Below are 16,710 nucleotides of genomic sequence, written 5' to 3'. Positions count from 1 at the left end.
AAAGTTAGGCGAACCCATGAGCCTTGCTTCTATTCTCTAAAAAAAAAGAGTGTAAATTTTTATATTGTTTTCTTTTTCACGGATTTTTCTGATCATGTTCATCTGTTTTCAACGAAGGGGTCATTTTGAGGAGTTTCTCTATAGTGACCATATTTCTAAAACAGTCCTTCTGACCTACAGTGGTTGCTGTGATGCTTCCGCTCCATTGTGGACGGTGCTGTTCCTGAATTAACTCTTCATCTCACCTGCCCCATTGATTCCAGAGCCTTCCATCTGGACTCTTTTCTTTGTGTCCCCATGAGAAAGAGAATATTTCGCGTATCATCACCATGTAGGTTTACCCACCCCACAGAATTAAACTTTAAAATGTAAAAAATGTTTAAAAGATGAAGAAAGACCTATCTTCTCACCTTAAGTATTTTAATTCGTTCCACAAATACTGATTAAGTGAGTGGCACATAGCTGAGCTTCTTCAAGCATTGTTTCTTCAACTTCTGAAGATTCCAGAACATCAAAGGATGGTTTTTATCTAGAACACAATGAACAATTCTTAGCATTGCCCCAAAGCAAAGAGCCACAGGTATAATAAAACCAAAGGGAAGCAATATAGTAAAATAATAATAGAGTAATGAAATAAAGCTGTAACATTTGAATTGATTTTTTTTATTTTTTGCGGTACACGGGCCTCTCACTGTTGTGGCCTCTCCCGTTGCGGAGCACAGGCTCCGGACGCACAGGCTCAGCGGCCATGGCTCACGGGCCCAGCCGCTCCGCGGCATGTGGGATCTTCCCTACGGGGGCACGAACCCGTGTCCGTTACATCAGCAGGCGGACTCTCAACCACTGCGCCACCAGGGAAGCCCTGAATTGATTTTAAAACAGAGATATCTTTTAAGTTTTTTGCCCAAATGTTCAGAGCATTATTGCAGATAATTCACAAAATTATCTACGTTCCGTAGAACCTAGTTTCGAAAAACATATGGTAAGATGTACTACATCAAGTTTAACTTCTGTGGAAAGTAGATGAGGGAAAAGTAAGGCAACCTTTAAGAGAATTTTATTACAGAACCAACTCAATTTGTCCTAAATAGCTATCTTAGTGCTAAATCTATTATTATTTTTAATTTTTTAGCTTGAACTTATATTTATTCCAATTAAAAGGGGGGAAAACAATATTTTTTAATTTTCAAAGTTAATCTTTCCCAAATAATTACATTTTTAACGAGCACAAAGTAAGTCGTTTTATCACCAATATATAAACCAAAAAAAGTTAAAGAAGGAAAAAAATAACAAGCTAAGTTCTACTTTCTAAGATGATTCCATCCATGGCTTGGTTTTGAACAGCTGAGGGAATTATCTCTAAATCTCAGGTTCAGCAAAGAAGCTTTTTTTGAATAAAACTGTTCTATTATCTAGAAATAATATCTGGTTTTGCTGCCTATAAACTTTCAGCTTCATGCTCCTCAGCAAATGGTCATTTTAGCATCATTTAAAGGTTAAAAAAAAAAGAAGAAGAAGACATTCCAGAGAAACCTATTTACAGCGAAAAAGAAAGCAGCTTCAATGTTTTGGACAATCTCTGATTTTAATAATTTATTTAGAAAGAAACAATCTAAAAGTTTCCCAGAGCTTATCCTATTTTTACTCATTTGGGGATGAAAAGACTATTCAGTTTGTTTTTAAAAGCACAGTTAGTGAGTGGAATGATAGAATTTAGCCTTGGGCGTACTTTTGATAAACAGAAGCAGGGTCTTTCAGGACAGATCATTCCCTGACTTACACTTCCATCAGTGAGTTAGTTTCTCATGTATAAAATGGTCTTTACCTCTCACTACAAAACCACACGTGAGATTTAAAAGACCAATGATAATATGCGCTCTCATTTATCAATAATTAGTATAGGGATTAGCAAATTTTGTGAGAGTTCTCTCTCTACTTTTACTGGTAAAGCTTATCATTTAAATGGTTTTTCAAGTAAGATGTGTTACGTTTATTAAAATGATGTGTGGCCACAGTAAACGAAGGTGTGTTTGAATATGGCGTATGTGTTTGTATAGCTTGCCTCATTTTCCTATTGCAGTGGGAGGTTCAGCTTCAGCCAGTGCTTTTACGGGATGAGACCTATAATCCCATCTACAGAGAAAAGGAACTACCCTTCATAGTGAAAATATAAACAGAGTTGTGATTGTGAAGATTCTGCCTTCCCTGCTGGTACTGGCATTGTCTCTGTAAACACTTTATTATGTATGGTATCACGCCCTTCAGAAATACAGGGTATTGACTTACATCACCAGACTAATCAGAGAATCAGTAATAAAGCTGCAAAACCATGATCATTTTTGAGCTCATGGTTAGTTGGACTTTCTTTTCAAATCATATACTCAGAACCCTTTAAATGGAAAGAGGAGAAAGAGGGAAAAGAGGGTCACTGCATTTGCTTAAAACAGGTTCTCAATGGCATGGAGTTAAAGCTCCTTTAAGAGTTAAAATGATAAACCTTAGATATCCTGAAAAATCTTGATGACTTGTATACCCTTGACTTTTTTTTTTCTCTTTGATGTGCAGTAGGACAAAATTAAGGGGTTTTCTTTTTTTACCTTGTGCCTCGTTTATCCACAATTATATTATGTTCCTTATGTAAGCAAAATCATTTGCCTCTAAAGGTGATTTGACAGTGTCCAGCGACATCACTCAATATTGGCAGTAGAGAGGACGAGGGGCTAGGGAATTCTTTTCTGGGTAAACCCCAAACATGGTTTCCTAAAATTATTCAAAGGCTTTCAGAAAACTCAAATGCTAGAGTTCATTTGCTTTGACTCTTTCTGAAATGTTAATGACACGTTATCTGCTTCAGATTCCCACCTAGTCCATTTTACTTTCTGGGGATAAATGTTTTTCCTACATGCAAGGAGGCTTTTTATTTTGGTTAGGGGCGAGTTTTTATAAAAGGGGGAAACCATCTCTATATAATTTCCTAGAGTTACGATATCGTCTCTGGAGCAAAATGTTGAGGCCAAGTCTGAAAACAGCTTATTTCTTTTCACTTCCTGCAGAATATCATTTCAAGGGACCACAGAACGTCCTTGACAAACACCATTTATTTAATGCCAGTGAACCAGTGGGTAGCAAAAGAGGTGGCGGGAATATGGCGATAGAGGCAAAAACTGAACCACTAAACAAGTTCTTCCTTTTTAAGAAACTAACCCTGTCAATGTAAAACACAGATGAACATAGACAGAATATGCACGGAGGATTTCTTTTGTTCTTACTTAAAATCTAGAAGCTCAGCCATCTCTGTTTGTCACCAGACCCACTTGTGGAGTTTAATCCACCAAAGGGCCCATTCCTTGTGGGAATATTCTCATCTCCTGCAGTGTTATTTTGTTTACAACAAAAACCATTCCAAGGCGAGAGCAGTTTTATGTTGTACTTTCGCGACATGTACCTTCATTATTGATACCATGAGTTCTCAGCATAGTTAAAAGTTTCAGAAACTGTGTAAATATGCAGTCTTTTAGAAGCTCCTCAGTTGATAATCAAGGTATATGTCGCTCCACCGATTAGGATAGAGCCAGAAGGTATCTCTTGTCCTGTTGGATAGTACAACCCAGCAGGTACACGGAGTGATGGTATATATCGCAAAACATCTCCAAGTAATGCACAAGATGGCATCTGGGATTCCTGCTGCCAGTTCGCCTTCATTGTGTAGACCTCTTCTGGTCTAATCAGGAAAACTTCCCCGCATTTTCTAGGGAAAAAGAAAAATCCATCTCGTATGAGGAGCGCGATGCTGTTATGTGTCTCTATTTTCATAGCTTCAGCAAACCACATGATAAAAATCTCCATTTTAAAACCAAAATACTTACTATTTGAATGTAGAAAAGGCTAGAATAAAGATTACATCCTGGACGTTTCAAAGAGCAGTCTCCCTGGGGATCCTTAGACCAACCTCATCCCCTACCCCTTAATTTTTATATGACTTAAATAGGCCTCTGTGTCCCCTCTCCTCTCCAGTCTAAAATAAAAAGGTCGGCACTGTAGCACAGAAAAACTTGCTTTCAGTGTGAAAATATAATATATATCTTTGGGGAACCACAAACTTTCTGCATCAAAGATCTGGACAGCCTTAACTTTTGTAAAAATTTTTCAGTGCTCTCTTTTACTAAGCAGGGAAACAAAATGTTTCCTGAAATTAATGACTTTTTAATATTTTGTGACTATTTTCTAAGTTTCTACAGGTTCACCTTCTCCCCATATTGCCTCTTACTAGTCACCTGGGGCTATTTTTTTGCAAGTCATTGCATTTTTATTAAAAGAAAAGTACATCTTATGAACCACAAAATTCCCTCTAGACTTCAGGCAGTCCTTCTGGAGTAAAAGAACAGAAAATACAGACAGAAAAGAATGACAGGGTGGCTTTTTCTTTCCCCCCCTATGGTTAACGTACTGTATGGTATATATGTTTACAGAATGTATCTGCCTTGTGATGTTAACAAAACGAATGACAAAAAAAAAAAAGAGTTCTGATGTGCCATTTGAAAGTTTGCCTTAGCATCGCTGTTTATGTTCTTTTCTATCCTTTCAGAATCACAGTTTGTATTCCAAAGCTGTATGAACACAACATTCTCTTCCCCACCCCTACCCAGCCCTCTTCAGAGCTGTGAATTTCATCCCAGGAGCCTGAGGCAGAACCTTGCAGGTCTGGCCCAGGTGGAATAAAGTAGGCAGAGCTTGGGCATTGCCTCTGCATGTTTACCAACCAAATACTTCCTTGTATTCCCTTCTGAGCCTGCACTGTCCCACTCTGACATTCCTGGGGTGGGCTTCATGCAATGTGTGACCTCCTGCAGTCCTTCCCACTGTAAGGGAGGTGAACTTGTGGACCCCCCTACCTGGGTCTGGGAGCATATTTTTAAGCACAATTGGCATAGCTTGAAAAAGCGAGAGAGATGGACTCAAATGGTGTGATGGAGCCTTACCTGAGGGGTGTGCCCATTCATTCTAGTGTAAGACGAGTGGCATGATATACATGGGAGTAGGGAGTGATTATAGAAATGGAATAGTTTACATTTATGTATTTTTTTAAGGAAAAATATTTTTGTAATGAAATTTAGATGCATTATGAAGCTTGAGTTTGAGAGCACCCTTGATTGATTATTTCTCCATTCCATTAAGGTAACTTTCTGGCGAGTTCTATAGCACTAGCCCAGACCTTGGGGGGCATGAACAAAGGTCCCATGACCTGCCCTGGCACCAGCACTGCATGAAATCCAGTGTTTCCCAATAGTCCTAGGTTGTACGATCCAGCTTTCTATACCTGTCATTAGACAACCTGTTATATGGCTTGATAGCTCTCTGAGCCACACCTTTAATAATACAGAACGATCTTTTGGAAGGAGATAGCTGTTTTAAAGGAGCTGTTTTAAATGAAAGCTAAGCCCAGCAGTTATCTGAGTTCAACTCTTTCACATATTCAAGGAGTAATTGCTACATTTGAAGTTAAGGGACCACTCACTATGGTACCTTTGAGTAACACATGCACAATGGTGAGTCAGAAGCATCTGACCATCAACATAATGTACACAGTATGCATAAATGTATAAACCAACAATATAAAAGCTACCAGGAGTTCTTGACCTTGTACATATCAGTGAGGCTGCATCCTATTTTCAGAGTTAAGTAGAGACTGGAAAGAATTATTCTTATCCATCCATAAAGGAGATACTGAATTTTTAAGAGTTCTTGGATTTTTTTCCTCAATTTTCTGCCAAATTCTTGAGTTCCCATCACAGTCACACTCAGGTTCGTGAAGATCTTCACCCACACCTGTTCATCTGTCTGGCTGACACCAGAGGTCAGAGGTCAAGCCTAAGAATCTGCTCCCTCTTCCTGTTAGACTCTCCTTCCAAGCAGCATCTTTTCCTAGGATGGGATCTTTTTCTACTACCCTAAAAGACCAAGAGCCTTTTTCCAACAAGGCAAGGTCTTAAACACACTCTCCATTTCAAGAAAAATAACCTCTCTGGTTCCCAGGCCAATCATTTTAGTTTTTTCATCATCAGAATCCCTCCAACAGGCCCAATTCAGGCCCAACTGTCAACCGTAGTGTCATGGCAACAACTCCAGAAATGAAAGAACTATGCAATTGCCTGAGGGTGGTAGGGAGAGGCTGTGTGCCCTAGCCCCTTGTTACTATGGGAACCTCTCGGTTTCAAGATGAGGTGGTCAGGCAGACATCCAGTCACTTGGTTTTGCAACAAGTCTTTATGTACAAAGAGACCACCGGGCAATGCCTGATCTCAACTGGTCTGTGTGTGGCTCCAACTCCAATTCTGTCATATCCCATTCTGGCAAGTGAAAAGAGTCCTGTCCTTTGTGGGGTTCTGGAACATTCTTTCATCCTCTCAAACTCCTGACTTAAAAGAGTCAACATCATACAGGGGTTCCAGAAAATGTTGTGTCTGATGCAGCTTTCAGTGAATGTAGGTTGTTGATTGGAATGTTTGGCTTTAGCAGCTCACTCGGGGTGAGTGACATCACTGTAAATATATCCATTTGGTGGTTGATTGCGGGTGGGTTGGGAGCCTGTTGTGCTTACTCTGAATTAGACTTGCTGGGCTATAGCTGCTGTACTTTGTAACCTGAAGTGTACTTTGACTGTTCTGTCTCCTTCAGATGAAAAACAAAACAAAAACCGACTTCAGAAATAACACTGCCAGCGACAGCCGATGCTGTACTTGTGGCTTCTCTCTGTTCCTCTGTACAGTATTAATAGACAATAAACTGCCTTTTCACTGCATCTACCTCTGTGTGTCTGTGCCCCGGTTCTTTCCCCTTCTCACCTGCCATGAGTGGACTTCAGGCCAGACCTCGTGGGGAGCACCTCCGACTGCTCACTAAAACTCAACGCTAATCCAGCGCTTTTCAAACCTGAGCCTGCTTCAGCATCACCTGGGGGCACCCGCTAAGAATGTGGAAGCTCGACCACACCTCTGGAACTCAAATTCAGATTCCTGAGTGGGGCCCAGTAGCCTGCACGTTTACTGATATCTCCAGGTGATTCTGATACGTATGCCACCTAACCCAGCCAGTGCCCCTCGGTGGGAATCCCTGTGGCCCGCCTGTTCCAGCTGGTTTCCACATTAACTAATCCTTTCTCTAACCCCCTCTTGCACATCCGTCTCCACACCTGTCATCCCTTTTCTTGTTCCTTATAAGCCCTCAGCAGTGGCATTGACTTTGATCCCACAGGTCAAACTCGGTCTGCCCCTTAGTTTAAGTAATAAGAGTTCGTCCAGTGCGATCTTCTAAACAGGAGCCTCTCAAGACACATGGGGACTTTGTTTCTCTTTTCTAATGCTGTATCCTCTTTCTCTAAAATAGAGTCAGCAAACTTTTCCTCTCGATGGCCGGAGAGTAAATATTTTTGGCTTTGTGGGTCACATGATTTCTGTCACAGCTACTCAGCTCTGCCAGAAAGCAGGCATACACAACATGTAAATGCATGAGTCCGGCTAGGTTCCATAAACTTTAGTTACTGAAACAGAGTGGGGGCCAGATTTGGCCCTCGGGCTTGTAGTTTGCTGACCCTTGTCCTCAAACAGAGCCTGGCACATAGTAGGTACTCAATGAAACATAAAAAAGTTATTGCGAGGCTTCCCAGGTGGCGCAGTGGTTGAGAGTCCACCTGCTGATGCAGGGGACACGGGTTCGTGCCCCGGTCCGGGAAGATCCCACAGGCTGCGGAGCGGCTGGGCCCGTGAGCCATGGCCGCTGAGCCTGTGCTCCGCAACGGGAGAGGCCACAACAGTGAGAGGCCCGCGTACCACAAAAAAAAAAAAAAAAAAAAAAAGTTATTGCAAGAGAGAATGAACAAAGGGCAGGTATGATGACACCTGCAGAACTATCACAGTTGTTTTCTTTGAGGATATGAAATAAATCAGTTGGGGAGTTCTCATCTGTTTGGGTTCTGTAGTAGATTTTTTTTTTTCTGGTGTCTTTATGCATGGAAGATAACTCAAGACTGAAACTTGAATGGTGCCTCAGACTGCCACGCTGAAATTAACAATAGTTTCAACCAATAGAAAGCTGAGGGAGTGCAAGGACCTCTTGTCCTTGTCAAAAGTGCTGGACACTTGAAACCTGGGTTGTCCCTGGGCATCTATGCACTTCATCCTAGTGTTTGTGGAACTACATCTTATCTGATCCATCCTACACAGTGAGTGGCAGGGCTTTCTTGACATTATTCTTTTTGTTAATTGAAATACTCTTTAGTGTGTGGACATGCAGACTGGAACCATGGTAGACCATTATACACCCCACAACTCTAGGGCATACCCGCAGTGACACTCCGAATAGTGTGTGAAAAGCTGTGTGCTGACATCCATCCCCAGTGTTGTTGTGAGTTAAGGGAAATTATATTTACACAAAGCACTCTGTAAGCTGGAAGTAGATAACAAATGTTAGTTTACTTGTGATGAAAAAGTGTTTGTTCCTCTACTAAAGGTCTTACCTTTCCCAAATGTAATCATAATAAGCTGTTCAGATGTGTTTCAGAACCAGTGTCAAAGGGAAGCTGCTTTCTCCTGCATTGGGTTTGTGACTGCTTTTGTATTATGTTGAACCATATGAAATCGCCATTTAGTAAATCAGTAATGTTAAATATTGACAGTTCCCTATAGTTCAATCTAATGATTCTATTCCAGGGGTAGTTTCCCATCATGGAGGGCAAAAGATTAGCAGATAAACCCTAATTATAACAAGAGGAATTTAGATGAGAAAGTAACTTTGGAAGGGAACATAGTTCCATACTTAAAACTAGGCACTTCCCCTGGATAGGTAGGATTTCCTTTCATATTACATCAACCCTATGAGGTAGACATTGCTAATATTCTCCTTCATACATGAAGAAACTGAGTTAGGGAGACAGTAAGTACCTTGCTCAATATAGCAGAGCTAAAAATTGGGATGGGGCTTGGGGAACAAGTTTCAAGCTCAGCTCTCTTTACTTTCTTCCACACCGAAGCTCTTGTTATGAAAGTGGTATGGGGATGCAGCTGAGACTGGATACAGAAAGATTTGGATAACAGAGCCATCTGTGCCCAAAAAAGACAAAATGGTACCAGTTCTTATCTTGTACCTTTATCTACCCAAGCAACCGCTCTGTAATAACACTGCCCTCTGGAGGATGGGAGGTGTCTCTGCAGCACTTCCTTCCCAAAGGGGAAGCAGCGGGCTAATCACCCACATCTGTTCTCTTATCTGTTCGTTGGAGTCCTGTTGTTCTGCCTGACTGGTTTTCCTTCCCCATTCGTATAGGAGTGGCGTGTCCATCCTGGAATAAGCACAGGAGGTTTTGTTGTTGTTGTTACTATTGTTATCGTTATTATTTTACCCCGTCATAAGAGCTAAGAGGAACAGTGTTCTATGGCACTGTGCCAGTGCCTCTTGATCTAGGCTCTGTCACCCTTCTGCAACCACCAGTAGAACACACTGTGTCTCCAACAACCCAGCTCCTCTCCTGCTTTTCTCAAACAGTGGCAAATCCTCCACTCTATGGGCATCACACAAAAGCCAAAATTTGCCATTTAGAAGTTAGGGCTATAGGAACTCAAAGAGATCATCTAATGCGGAAGTCACAAAATGGTTATCCACTGGCTGCATCTGGCCTGTGGTTATGTTGGTTTTGCCTGCATCATGTTTTAAAATCATTTTTAATTCACTGCCATTTAAAAGACGGATTTCCAGCTTCTCTTGACATTTCAGAGGCTTTGTCAACAATGGGCCTGTTTTCCTGGCTGACAGGTGCCTAGAGCTGATGGTGGCTGCCCCCCTTTGGGGGAATCATACTCTCTTACTCACTGCCTTCACCCCCACTTCCTATTACCTTACTCTTGGCCAGCTCCCTTTGTTTATATTACCTGCCTCGCACCTGTTGGCGTTTGTGGGTTACCCCTAATCTACCATAATCTACTCATTATATGGCTGGGTCCAAGATGAGACTTACCCATAGCGAGATAGTGGCAGAGCCGGAACCAGAAATGAAGTCTCCTGAACTCCTTTGGAATAATAAGGCTTTGCACTGGGTTTGGACTTAAATCTGATGGAAGCATTTAAAAATTCTGAACAGCCCATAAGCAGAAAGCCAATATCAGAATTTGATATTTGAGCTTTTTAGCAGAAAGACTCACATGACTTTGTAATGATAGATTATCCTAAGGCTGGTGAGCTCATTTACAACTCAAGAGAAATAAATTCATTTCCTACAACACCTTAGAGTATTTAGATTCAGCTACTCTCTATTTCTTAGGTTAAATGAACCATGTCATGTTTTAAGAACTTTGTGGCATCATGTTTCATGGTTGAAAGTTGCATTCCTGGAAAAATAAACAAAAACTTTTGTAGTCAACTGTTGACTAGTTCTGGTGCTTCATATCCCTTCTTAGGAAAAATAACAAGAGGCAAAGGCCGTATGTATTTAAATGTGATTTTCTTTTCCCTCCTAATCCTTAGTCTCTTATCGTGCTCCTGAGGTCATGTGGTCACAGAATAGTAATATTCTCTAACGTTCGCTTCCTTATCTTGCTAAGAACAATAATCAGCAGGAAGTTTGACATTTCAAAGAACCGATGAAATAGGGATCTTTCCTCCCATGGCTTGTCATCAAAAATCACTGTGATCTAGTATTTTCTTTCCTTTTTAAAAAATTTTAACTAAAGGCTAAAAAAATTTAAGATGATAATTATATTTCCCAACTTTCTTTTTTTCTATTTCCAAGTCACTGAGTATAGAAAATACGAGCAGCAGACCTACCCTTTTAAGGCCAGGGTTCTTAGGTCAACCTGAGGACAACCTGGAGGTGATGTAAATCCTACAGTCAGTGTGAATCGTCCATCAGAATCTGTAGCCTCATCTGAGTCTACATATTCTGTCTCTTAAAGAACTTATTTCAAATCAGAGTGCAAGGACCGATTCACTCATTTCTTTTTTCTCCGGGAGACTGACTAAATCCTCACTCTACTCAGAGGCTTGATGTGAGATTCTGTCTCATACTTTAACTCAGTTTTACATAAACTTAGACTTTTGGTATCACCTTAATTATTCTCGTCCTGTGTGTGTACCACCTGTGGACCCTCATTTACTCTTTTAACCACTTCTTTGACCTAAAAGGTAACTTTATTGCCCTACCTTAAGCAGGCAGCACATGCCATAGAAGTAACTGTTGAAATAAATGTAAATCAGCATTATTAATTTTCAGCTGCATACAGTTGCCTAGTAATACATACAGTTACCTGAGACCAACTCTTTCATTGTTAAAGGTAGGAATAGCCAGGTTAGAGACATATCAAAAATTTACCCCCATCTCTTTGATATAATCAGATGGCATGAAAGAAAATCAAAACAGTAATAATTTTCTGACTGTGTGGTTCTGTGTTATTTAATGCCATGTTCATCTACCCCAAAAATTTTGGAAGCACTGCCTTACTTCATTGCATTCCCTTAACAAATCCCAGCTCCTCATTTTGAAGTTAGGATGAGAAATGCAAAGTTGCTCAAAGCAACAGGAAGTAAGAGCAGAGACACAGTGCTAGGATTCAAACCCAGGTCAGGGTGACTTCTGATTTCTTCTGTTGTACAAGGTACCCAACAAGCCATTCCTTTTATGAGGAATGAATTGAATACATCAGCAGCAAACTTAGAACTCTCCAGTAAAGATCTCCATCATTTAAGCAAACAAAAGTAACATCTGTTCCCGCTAGAGCTGTCTTTGGCATAAGCAGTTTTTCACTGATGGGGATCAGATCTAACTGGGCTCCATCTGCTCTACTTGAGCAAAGTTATACAATCAGATGTGAGTTTCCAAATACAGCGGGAAAGTGACGCAGTAGACAAGTGACGCAGTAGACAAGTGACGCAGTAGACAAGCACAGGGGCCCAATGGCTGCCCCTACTGTAAGGCACTCCAGCCCTCAGCTTCAGCACCTCTTCTGAGCTCCAGTAAGCTGACCCCTGCTCAGCAGAGCTCTTGGTTAGCTCTTGTAGAGTCGGGAATTTAGTTAATGCAGGCTGTAAAACTGGCTCAGCACTAAAGAATAAGCAGAACTTAATGGGAAAAGAACCACTCAGGGAATCTCAACTTTTCTTTTCCCTTCCTTTCCCATCCCTTCCCTACCCTTCCCTTCCCTTTTCCCTTCTTTCTTCTCTTTTCTCTTCTTTACTGAACGAGCCTGTTTTGGACACAAGGTGCACTCCCACCTGTAGGATGCGTTGATCTTCTCAAAAAGTTCATTAATTCTCCCAGGAAGCACCATGCTCTCTGGTTCTCATTTCTTACTTGCTGCACATTAGAATCTGGAACATCTTCTTAAAAATATAATTATCCTAGGGCTCCACCCCAGAGATCCTGATCTGATTGGTATGGGTGAGGCCTGGAGCATTTATTAAACGGCTCCAAGTGATTCTCATGAGCAGTTAGGGCTGGAAACCGCCGCACAGAAGGACCCAGAGCAGGCAGGAGGGGTCCAGGCCGGAATCCTTGTCTCAACTCTGCAAACCAAGAAAAAAATGTAGGCTTTGGTGTCCGAATCGAAGTCTAGTCCCAAGTCTGTCCTTGGTCAGCTTGGTAATCTTTGGCAATTTATTTCAATTCAACAAGCCTCGGTTTCCTCTTCCGTAAAAAGAGAATAATACCTACCTTGTAGCGCTTCTAGTAGGAATGTTTTAAAGACTTTTCTTTCTGCTTTTCCTTTCTCCTTTCTCTCCCGTTACAAAAGAAAAGTATTTGAGGACGTTTGTAGGAAAAAATGCAGCCAAAAGAAATAGAGAAGTTAGTCAAGAGAAAAATGAGATGAAACTAGAGGACTCCATCTAGCATAGATTTCTGAATGTTTATTTCTCTTTCTCCCATTTGTTTGAGCAGTTCAGCTTGTTGTAAACTGTACAACACAATACTACATTATCAACCAAACCACTGAATTCTAAGTTCTTGGATCTGTTTTGAAAACAACAAAAACATGAGATGATAGAATTGGCGTTCAGAGTGTGAGGGGACCCAGGCCTGGGCTCTGTCCCAGGTATGTCATTCATGTGTGACTTGAAGTCCTTTTTCCTCTTCTGGCCCCAACTTTCTCATCTATAAAACGAGTAATTTTACTAGATGACCATTAAGATGATTCTGAGCGACATACTACATGGATGTCAATATCAAAGGTATTTCTCTATAGTTAAAAAAGAAAAGAAATACATCAAGCTGAGGAGTGTTTTTCCTAAAAGATCCTGAAATCCCTGGCCTTTAAAAGCCAACACATAAGCAATCCACTGCGGCCCTGGCCTGGCCCTGAGGAGCCCCTGGGCAAATCCCCCATCACTGCCTTTGCTCTGGGGTCTTTCCAAGCCCGATGGAAAACCAGTGGCCATTTTCCTGTGTATGATATTCAGTGGGCGAACAAGTGACTCACCAAGACTTAAAAATCAGAATTTGGATTCCCTTTAAAAAATATAAACAGACCGGCCTTATTAGGGGCTAATGCCTGACATCTGTGTGCCCCACTTTCTCCTGACCCAGAGAATCCTGGAGGGTTGGTACATACGCACCTAGGGTCTCCTGGGAGGTGAGTGTAGCAGACACACACCACCGCCCATCCATTCTAGGTGGTTTCTCCAAAGGAACCTTGAGGAATGGAGCAACAGAAAGACGGTGCTTCTCTTCCCTAAGTCCTCCTCTTCTGCCCCAAAGCTGAGTGTCCAATGTAACAGGATTTGAAATCAACAAACCAGTTCTGCTCCTTAATAGCTGTGTCTTTGGACCAGGCACTTAGCGTTTGTGCTCTGCAGAATGCCACGGACAGTTAACTAAGCAGGGGCGTATTGACATTGATGCAAAGAACGTCAGAAGCAGTTCATAAAAAGCTAGTCGTGGACGTCCCAGCTGAATGGGGTTAGTTGTCTGAGGCTTGACTGAGGGTAGTTTGGTTTCAGGTCTTTTCACGTCTCAGGAGAAAATTCTTCTCTCTGAACGTTGGAAGAAGTGAGAATTCTCAGATGATTTTCTGAAGCCAGGGCTGGGTGATGAAATCCTTCATTGCAAGTGTAGAAGCATTCATCATCACCAAGACCAGCCCCCTCCCGACTTAATAAAACAGAGAATTGCTTTTGTATTCTTTCCTTCCAGAATCAAGATCAAACCCTTCTCTCTGAAATTCAAAGTTTGCTAAAATGGAACATCTCCTCCTCCATCTCCCTTCCTCACCATACTTCAGGTCCCCCTGATTCCTGACATAAATGCGCATTTTTAATTAAGGAGCCCACGCCCCCCCTCCCCTGGCCACATTCACCCAGCTTTACTCATGCTGTTTTGGACACACCTAGCATAGGCCCTTTCCTCCCCACATTTTGGCACGTCTTAGTCATCAACTCAGCCCAGCTGAGTGCCTTTGTCTCTCTCTGCCCCCTGCACCTGCCTCTGACCCATTGTTATCAGCCTTCCGCTGTCCTCTGAACTCCTACTGTCCTTATGTGTGGCTGAGCCTTTACTTGGGACTTCTGCATTCATATAGCAAAAGACTCACTTTCTCGTTCCAGAAATGGATCAGAAGCAGCATCTTTTCTCTCTCAATTCGTTGATTTCATCCTGAGACACAGACTTACAGACTATGTGTTGAAAACACAATCAAGATTTAATGCCAGCTCTTGGCTCCTGAGACTCAGTGGGAAGGATGGGGCAGGAGTCCTTGTTTAAAAAATGGGGGAGGGGCTTCGCTGGTGGCGCAGTGGTAGAGAGTCCGCCTGCCGATGCGGGGGACACGGGTTGGTGCCCCGGTCTGGGGAGATCCCACATGCCGTGGAGCGGCTGGGCCCGTGAGCCATGTACGCTCGGCCTGCGCGTCGGGAGCCTGTGCTCCGCAACGGGAGAGGCCACAACCGTGAGAGGCCCGCGTACCGCAAAAAAAAAAAAAAAGGGGGGGGGAGTCGGGGTTACGTTTTAGTTTCTCCCCCCTTGTCAGAAAAAAAGGGGCTTAGTATTGTGCTGACAGCCATGGGTCTTCTCTTGTCAGGCAAGAGGAGAGACTGAACTTCTATCAGCAGATTCCAGGCAAGTTTAACAGCAGAGCACAGACAAAATAGTTGTCCTGTGCCTCACAGGACAAGGGTATTTAGGTGGGTGGAGGCTTAGTACTTTTTAGCAGTGACTAGGCAAACAGACAGCAGACAGCCAGATCACCCTGAGGGTGTCCAGCTGTGTAAGGATTAGGCTGCTCATCATCAAAAAATCTAGAAACAATAAATGCTGGAGAGGGTGTGGACAAAAGGGAACCCTCCTGCACTGTTGGTGGGAATGTGAATTGGTACAGCCACTATGGAGAACAGTATGGAGGTTCCTTAAAAAACTACAAATAGAACTACCATACAACCCAGCAATACCACTACTGGGCATATACCCTGAGAAAACCATAATTCAGAAAGAGTCATATACCACAATGTTCATTGCAGCTCTATTTACAATAGCCAGGACATGGAAGCAACCTTAGTGTCCATCAACAGATGAATGGATAAAGAAGATGTGGCACATATATACAATGGAATATTACTCAGTCATAAAAAGAAATGAAATTGAATTATTTGTAGTGAGGTGGATGGACCTAGAGTCTGTCATACAGAGTGAAGTAAGTCAGAAAGAGAAAAACAAATACTGTATGCTAACACATATATATGGAATCTAAAAAAAAAAAAAAAGAAAAGGTCATGAAGAACCTAGGGGTAAGACAGGAATAAAGACACAGACCTACTAGAGCATGGACTTGAGGATATGGGGAGGGGGAAGGGTAAGCTGTGACAAAGTGAGAGAGTGGCATGGACATATATACACTACCAAACGTAAAACAGATAGCTAGTGGGAAGCAGCCACATAGCACAGGGAGATCAGCTAGGTGGTGTGTGACCACCTAGAGGGATGGGATAGGGAGGGTGGGAGGGAGGGAGACGCAAGAGGGAAAAGATATGGGAACATATGTATATGTATAACTGATTCACTTTGTTATAAAGCAGAAACTAACACACCATTGTAAAGCAATTATACTCCAATAAAGATGTAAAAAAAAAAAAAAAAAGGATTAAGCTGCTGAAGTACACCAGTTCTGGCTGATGGGAGATGGGACTAGAGTTGCCCAGCAGGGCCAGTGTCCTGTTGTTCAGGTTGCTCACTGCATAATCCTAGAGGGCTCCATTCACATGGAGTATGGTGTGAATGGTGCCCTTAGAGTTGTGCAGTGCACAACATGCCCACTGTCCATGCTCAGACATGGACATGCTTAGGTAGTATGGAGATTCCTTGAAACACATAGGTGAAAATCAACCAGAAACTTACATCACAAACAAAGCATTAAACCCATAGTAAACTTGCTGTAGTATGTCAAATTACAAGAGTCAATTTTAACTCTAAGGACTATAGACTAACTCTTTAGAACCAGTAACCAAGACATACTCCCAGGAACCAGGCCTATTCTTCCTTGATTTTCTCCAGTTACATATAGCACAGTATAAAATTACATGGTATGGTTGACTGTTTCATGGTGTCATAGCTGAGATCATGGACCAGAATGAAAAGGGGAGGGCCAGTTGCTTTTCTTTCTAGGACAGGGAAGTGCTCCCCAGGTGTGAAACATTCACCAGTGGCCACTTAGAAAGGTTTCTCTGACCAGAGTGACAATGCAT

At 42.1% G+C, this 16,710-nt stretch overlaps 1 protein-coding gene across 6 annotated transcripts in view; it reads left to right on the top strand.

The window, feature by feature from the left end:
* Window positions 1-16,710, top strand: part of PALM2AKAP2 (PALM2 and AKAP2 fusion) — a gene marked incomplete at its 3' end in the record, with an annotated part of 497,367 nt that overhangs the window by 295,993 nt on the left and 184,664 nt on the right. The gene's annotated exons all lie outside the window — the stretch shown is intronic.

Source organism: Grampus griseus (genome assembly GCF_964374135.1).
Source record: "Grampus griseus genome assembly, chromosome: 6".
In the NCBI taxonomy this organism is placed as follows: domain Eukaryota; kingdom Metazoa; phylum Chordata; class Mammalia; order Artiodactyla; family Delphinidae; genus Grampus; species Grampus griseus.
The sequence above is the reverse complement of the archived record's forward strand: the minus strand, read 5'-3'. Positions and strand labels throughout refer to the sequence as shown.